This window comes from Elephantulus edwardii, unplaced genomic scaffold, assembly GCF_000299155.1.
Source record: "Elephantulus edwardii isolate Elephantulus edwardi_28Jun2011 unplaced genomic scaffold, EleEdw1.0 scaffold00002, whole genome shotgun sequence".
NCBI classification, from domain to species: Eukaryota; Metazoa; Chordata; class Mammalia; order Macroscelidea; family Macroscelididae; genus Elephantulus; species Elephantulus edwardii.
The window spans coordinates 32,199,685-32,206,929 of NW_006399752.1; positions in this window are offsets into that span (position 1 = coordinate 32,199,685).

Sequence of the window (7,245 nt, forward strand, 5' to 3'; positions counted from 1 at the left end):
CACTAATTAGTGAAGGCCAGGTGAGCTGTGGGAGGATATCAAGAATATCATCCACGAAGAATGTAAAAGGTCATTACAAAGACAGAGGAGGAAGAAATGACCAAGATGGATGTCAGATGAGACTCTGAATATTGCACTAGAGCGTTGAGAAGCCAAAGTGTAGGGAAGAACACAGGAAGCTAAGGAGTTGAAGAGAAGATTTCAAAATGCAGTGTGGGAAGTCAAAACAAAGTATAATAAAATGCACAAAGAGCTGGAGTCAGAGAATCAAAAGGGATGAACTTGCTTGGCATTTCTTAAGCTGAAGGAACTGAAACACAAATTCAAACCTTGAGTTGCAATGCTTAAAGATGTTATGGGCAGCATCAGGATGGATGGTGAAGAGATTGAGATTGTTCACAGCTTTAGTTTGCTTGGCTCCACAGTCAAGACTCTTGGCACCAGCAGCCAGGAAATTAATAGATGTATTGTGATGGGAAAATCTGCTGTTAAGGACCTCTCCAAAGCACTGAAGAGCAATGGAGTCACTCTGGAAATTAAGGTGCCCCTGATATAGGCCATGGTCTTTGCAGTCACTTGCTATGCGTCAGAGAGCTGGACAATGACTTGGGAGGATAGAAGGAGAATTGAAGCCTTTGATCTGTAGTGCTGGAGAAGAGTATTGAATATACCATGGACTGCTAAGAAAATAAACAGGTTCATCATGGAGAGGGTGAAACCAGGCTGCTCCTTGGAGGCAAGGATTCTGAAGCTTTGTCTGACATACTTTGGACATGTTGCAAGGAGGGACCAGTCCTTGGCAAGGGGCATTCATGCTTAGGAGGGTGAAGGGACAGTGCAGGAGAGGAAGACCGTCTACGAGGTGGATTGATTCAGTGACAGGGGTAAAATGGGAGTAGGTATGTTGAAGACAGTGAGATTAGCACAGGATAGAGCAAGATTTAGGGTTGTTGTACACAGGGTCGCTATGGGTCACAGGTGGCTCGATGGCACATAGCAACAACATTAACATGGGAAAAATATTAAATTATACATTATGTTGTTGTTGTTAGTGCTGTCGAGTTGAGTAGAATTCATAGTGACCCTGTGAACAAAAGATCTGAACTCTACCCTATCCTGTGCCATCCTCACACTTTCAGACCACAAAGGCCCATTGCGGCAGTCACTGTGTCAATCCACCTGGTCAGGGGTCTGCCTCTTCTTCGCCAACTCTCCACCCTTCCCAGCAGCATGTCCCTCTCCAAGGAATAGCCCCTCCTAGCAACATGCCCAAATTATGTGAGGTGAAGCCTCATCATTCTTGCCTCCAACTAGCTATCCACCTGCACTCTCTAAGACACATCTCTTCTCTTGGCTGCCCATGGGATGTTCAGCACTCTTCTCCAACACCACAGCTCAAAGGCCTCAATTCTTCTTTTTAAAAAAAAAAAAAGTATTAGTTTTACAAAATTCAAATACATTGATTTAGAGAACAGATTCTTCCAATTTCCCTCAGGCACCACCAATTCTTCTTCTGTCATCTTTATTCATGGTCCGGATCTCAGATGCATAGCAAGTGATCAGAAAGACCATGGTCTGAATCAGATGCACCTTAGTTCTCAAACTCACATCATTACTCCTCCGTAATTTGGAGAGTTCCCTACCTGCCAGTTTTCTCTGGTACCAAGGCTGTTAATTGTGGATCCAAGCGAGATGAAGCTGTTGACAGTTTCAATCGCCTCTCCATAGGTCCAGTGGTAAGAATCTTGGTTTTTTGACATTGAGATGCAATCTATACCTAAAATGGCATTCCTTGATCTTCTGCAACAAATGCTTCAAGTCGTCCTCACTCTCAGCAAGCAAGGTCTGGTTAGTTATGATAACAAATGAGACTCTGGCAAGGTAACTAGATACATGGCCCTTGAGTGGCCGGCATCAGCTTCTTAGAGGGACAAGTGGTGGTCAGTTGGTGGAACGATTTGCCTGGTTCTCATATTTATCCATTATGCTTCCATTTCATTCCATGGCTTAATCTGATTACTAACATTAAAACCTCACCTGTGGCTCCCATTTGGATTAGCCTAACACACATTTGCCTGTGTGTGTGTGTGTGTTGTGTCTGCATAGATAGGCACATATAACATATAATGTATCTTGTGAAGAAGTAATTCGTTTGCTTGTTTAATGTATTCAGAGGGCCTTTGCCCTTAATTAAGATTATTCACCCACTTAGAGCCCTATTTCTGTGTCCTTGTTTTATGCATTCTGAGTTTGTTTCACATTTCAGACTTTGAAGGAGAAGGAATGTGGCATTTCAACGTGGTTCTGGTATTTACCCTTCGCCGAGGTCAGAAGTCTGCCATCCTTCATCCTTATGCCTGCTCCCAGCGGTCAGTGGTGAGGACCAGTCAGGCTACCACCTGGGCATCCCTGCAGCCCTGTCCTCTTCTTCCTCATTGGCCCTGCTTCCGGAGAAGGCCCCGACTCTCTAGGTCTTTGCACTTCACATGCTGATTCCTCTTCCAGAAAGTTCTCTTCTGTGACAATGGTATAGTCATCTTCTCTCTGAAGTCCTATCTCCCTGTGAGAATTATTCTAGTCCAGTTCCATGTTATGCTACGCATTGGTCCAAGGCCACCTCCTCCAGGAAGCCTTCCTGTGAGTTCCCCAGCTCACTTCCCATCATTCTCTAAAACACCTGCTCCTTTGGAGAAATGATTATTTTGAAGTGTTTTCACACAGGCCATAATATTTTATAAACCAAAATTTAGTGTGCCTGATCTGGCCCAAATCAGAGAACTTTAGGAGAATAAAAATGAACCAAAACCTCAGTGAATTGGGGACTTTTCTAGAGAGTCTAAAGTTGAGGTCTCTAGAGTGTTCTCCAAAAGGAAGGGCTAGTGAATGGTAGGCTCACTTAACCAGCTACTAGCTGGGTTAGCCTCAAGTTCACCTTCAAGTTCATCTACAAATGTAACATCGGGAGCAGTTACCAGGAGAGAGGAGTGGGTGTGTCTGTTGGAAGTGGTAAAAGGGGCTTTGAAAATGGAACACTCTAATGGTCAACCTGAGATGATAAACTCCTAGTGAGTGGGCTCCGTGAGTGTCCCTTCTGTGCACCCCCTCCAACCTGGACATCGCCGTCTTAGAGACGCTAAAAAATCCCCTCTCCCCAACCTAAGCATTTCTGTCACTGCTATGCACCATTTTTCCCTCTTATGGGAAACAGATGGAACTAACAGATTGTAGCCATTGTCTCTTGTTCTTAAGGAAGGTACACACGGATCCCTGTGTCCCCTAAGAGAAGACAGGCTTGATAGCTGCCATGGGGAGGGAAGGTGTGATGCCTCTCCTTGTTTAGAAAGCACACTCGTGTGGTGTGGCACTTAGGATCGTGGCCCACCCCACGTGAATGAGAACCCAAAATAACAGTGACGCAGACACAAGGGAAAGTTACTTCTCCTCCCCATTGAGGAAAACCAGGGCCAAGTGCATCAAGACCCAAGTAGGAGGAGTTCAAGGTCATCAGGGAACTGGTCTCTTTTTAGCATACTGCTCCGCCACCACCAAGGTGTGATCCTCCTCATCAAAGACAGCTGCTAGAGTTCCAGCCATCACATCCACACTCCAGGGAGCAGGACAGAGGAACGGTCAAAGAAGGGCAATGCCCCTGCTTCTCCAGACGCCCTCCTGGAAGTCCCACAGGACACTTCTGCTTGCATTTCATTCGTCTGAAATAATTCACAAGGCTGCACTTAGCTGCAAAGGCAACTCGGCACTTGTAGTCTTTTTAAGGGGTAGCCAGAAAGTCAAGATTCTGGAATAGCCTGGGGTAAAGGCAATCTGCGGGAAATTGTAGGGATTTCTGAGAGAGGAAGTGTGATAAGAAACAAAATATCTGGCCAGGTGACCTGGGCCAATGGCTGGGCTTTGGGTGCCTTGGCCACCCCCTTAGTGGTAATAGGGACTTCTGGAGGCCTAGTGGATAAGGAGTAGTGTTATCAACCCAAAGGCAAGCTGTTGAAATCCAGCAGCCTTTACACAGGAGAAAGAGGGACAATCACCTCCTGTGTGATTTACAGCCTCTAAAAACCCACTGAAGCTCAGCTGAGAGCTGCATCAGCTCAGCAGCAACGAGTTGAGAGTTGAGTTGGGTGGTTATGCATTCAGCTGGTTTAAAAAAGAATAAAAGAAGGCTGGAGGTCTGGATTTACCCAGAGGTGCCTTGGACGAAAAATCAGGTCTTGGAAACCCCTTAGACTGCTGTTCACATATACTTGGCCACTGGACCAATAGGCAACATCATGATGGATGGAGAAAGGATTGAGACTGTCAATGACTTCATCTTACTTGGATCTACAATCCACTTGGTACCAGTAGTCAGGAGATCAGGGAGATAGAGCACAATGGGCAAGTGTGCAGTCAGGGACCTCTTCAAATTACTGATGAGCAATGATATCAGTCCGAGGACTAAGGTGTACCTGATTCAGGCCACGATCTTTTCAGTTATTTGCTATACATCTGAGAGCTGGACACTGTATAAGGATGACAGGAGAAGAACAGATGCCTTTAAGTTGTGGTGTTGGAGAAGAGCACTGAATATCCCATGGACGGCCAAAAGAACAGACGTGTCTCGGAGAAGGTGCAGCCAGAGTGCTCCTTGGAGGCAAAGATGGTGAAGCTTTATCTCACATACTTTAGGCATGTGTCTAGGAGAGGTTATTCCTTAGAGAGAGGCATCCTGCTTGGGAAAGTGGAGGTTCAGCGAAGGAGAGGAGGACCCTTGACCAGATGGGGTGACATGGCAATGGCCTCTAGTGTGTCGGGGACTGTGAAGATGGTACGGCACAGCACCGTGTTCAGGTAGGTTATTCAATGGGTTACTATGACTTGTACTCGATTCGATGGCCCCTAACACCAACAATGACACAAGCTGAGATGAACTTGTCGGCCACAGTTTGGGAGTCTAGAAGGGGGCTTTTGCTATAGCGCCATCTGATTCAGCCACCTTGGTCTCATGGACCCAAAAAGTAAACAGCTCTTAAAAGGATGTGAAGTAACTGAGGAGTCCTGGACTGATTTGGGACCATCCGTCCATGTAGCTGTCATGAAGACGTCCAGCCCCCAGGGGGAGGGTCTGAGATCTTAGCAGTGACCAGTGCCTTTGCTGAGTCCACACTGAGCATCCTTGGACTATGACCAGAGATGATTTAGGGGGGAAAGAACATGTTCCCCAGCAGGCCCCACAGGGGTGAGGGGCTTTGTGCTTGATTCATAGGAATATTGACAGAAATGGACATTAATTTTGTACCGCAGGATGCTGGAAGAGAAAGGATCAAAAAATGTGGTGTTGTTGTTGTTGTTATGTGCCGTCGAGTCGTTTCCGACTCATAGCGACCCTATGCACAACAGCCCTAAACCCTGCTCTATCCTGCGTCAACCGCACTGCCTCTGACACACCCATCCTGATTACCCCAGTCACCGAATCAATCCACCTCATAGAGGGTCTTCCCCTCCTGCGCCGTCCCTCCACCCTCCCAAGCATGATGTCCCTCTCCAAGGACCCGTCCCTCCTTACAACATGTCCAAAGTATGTCAGACGAAGCCCCAGAATCCTTGCCTCCAAGGAGTAGCTTGGTTTAATCCTCTCCAAGATGAATCTGTTTGTTTTCCTAAATGTCACTCTCTCCCAGACACAGATGAACGTGCACATACACCAATACACACTCACACACAAATACACGCACGCACATGTATGCTCAGGCATATGTACAGCCATATATATATATATACACACTCATGCGCATTCACACTTGTATACACTGCTATGCAGGCTAGCACACGCACACTCACATACACTCACACTCATACGTGCTCACACATAGACTCACTCACACTTACACACTCACGTATACTCGTTTACACATACACGTAGCCACACACTCATAGACTCACTCATGTTCTTACACGCACTCATTCACTCCCCCACACACTCAAACACACCGTCCCACTCACTCCCACATCACACACTTACATCACACACACACATTCACACCCACCATCGCACATTCACACACACATACACACAGTCACACCCACCATCACACAGTCACACATTCACATCCACCATCACACACACACACAGTCACACCCACCATCACACACACAGTCACACCCACCATCACACCTGCTCACATGCGCTCATACCACACTCTCTTCATTCAGACGAGGCCACCGTAGGACTTGGTGCCACAGTGGATGAAGCCACAACAGTGTAGGTATGTGCCATCGAGTTGCCTATGACTCACAGTGAATTTTTTTATTTTTCGATTTTTTAAATTAATTTTCATGAAAGTTTACAGAGACTTTGAGTTTCCATTCACTCATTGCACTTTTCTCCCTGCCCAACCTCCCCACCCCCATTCGTTCTTCTCTTTGAAAAGTAAAAGTTCTTTCATTGTTACATAATTCCTCCCCCCATGTCCACTCCACTCTGCAGCCTTCATTCTGGACTCCGGTCATGACAATAATACCTAGGAGAAAAAAACCATACATTTAGAAGCTGAACAGCACCTTGCTTGAACATGAGTGGGTACTGTTGTTGTTATGTGCCATCGAGTCACTTGCAACTCATGGCAACCCTATACACAAGAGCCCTAAAGGCCACTCTACCCTGTGCCAACCTCACCGTCTCCGACACACTTATTCCCACCATTCCACTCACAGAATCGATCCATCTCATCGAAAGTCTTCCTCTCCTTCACTGCCCCCCACTCTCCCAAACATGATGTCCCTCCCCAAGAACCAGTCCCTCCTTGCAGCATGTCCAAAGTATGTCAGATGAAACTTCAGAAACCTTGACTCCAAGGAGCATTCCGGCTTCACCCTCTCCAAGACAAACCTGTTTGTTCTCCTAGGAGTCCATGGTATATATTCAACACTCTTCTCCAGCACCACAGCTCAAAGGCATCAATTCTCTTTCTATCATCCCTAGTCACGGCCCAACTCTCCAATGCAGAGTACGTAATTGGGAGGACTATAGCCTAGATCAGGCACACCTGATGCCGTTGCTCTTTGGTACTCTTGAGAGGTCGCTCACAGCTAACTTTCACAATGCAATTCATCTCTTGATTTCCTGGCTACTGTTACAAAGAGTGTTGACTGTAGAGCCAAGTAAACTAAAACTGTTAACTATCTCAATCTCTTCACCATCCATACTGATGCTGCCAATTGGCCCAGTGGTGAGAATCTTTGTTTTCTTGATGT